Below are 588 nucleotides of genomic sequence, written 5' to 3'. Positions count from 1 at the left end.
AAAAAAAATTGAAATAAGAATCACAGAAAACATCATCAGATACATCATCTCAAACCCTCCCCCAAACTTAAATTACACAGCCTCTGTGTAAGAAAAATTTGCAGGAGAATTTAAGAATCACAACAGAAACAATGCAGGAATGAAATGGTATGTACAAAGGAAATGTTGGAGTACCTCAGTAGTAGAAGAAGGAGTCGGTGCTCGCCCAAGGAGGAGCGTGGTACTGACTTTGTCCTTCGCCTTGTTCAGGGTCAGCAGGAGTGGCCTCGGCTGGTTGGTCGACTTGTTCATTAATCACTTGTGTGTTTGGATGAACGCTCTGTTGTCCGTCGCACTGCATGTCTTCGACGCGAGATTCACCATGCTCTGATAGTATCACAACATCCTCTGTATGCTGAAGGTCACCGTGAGCCTCATACTGCTGCTCAACCACTGGTGCAGGTAAGTACTCAGAAGGACCGCCTTGATGATGCTCGGCTGGACGACTTGATGAAGGTACCTTCTTGGCTTTCTTCAACGACTTCCTCGCTCTCTCCCGGGGCTCATGAGAGGAATGCCGTGGTCGAGCCGGAGAGGGTTGCTGAGTTC

This window comes from Camelina sativa, chromosome 12, assembly GCF_000633955.1.
Source record: "Camelina sativa cultivar DH55 chromosome 12, Cs, whole genome shotgun sequence".
In the NCBI taxonomy this organism is placed as follows: domain Eukaryota; kingdom Viridiplantae; phylum Streptophyta; class Magnoliopsida; order Brassicales; family Brassicaceae; genus Camelina; species Camelina sativa.
The sequence above is the reverse complement of the archived record's forward strand: the minus strand, read 5'-3'. Positions refer to the sequence as shown.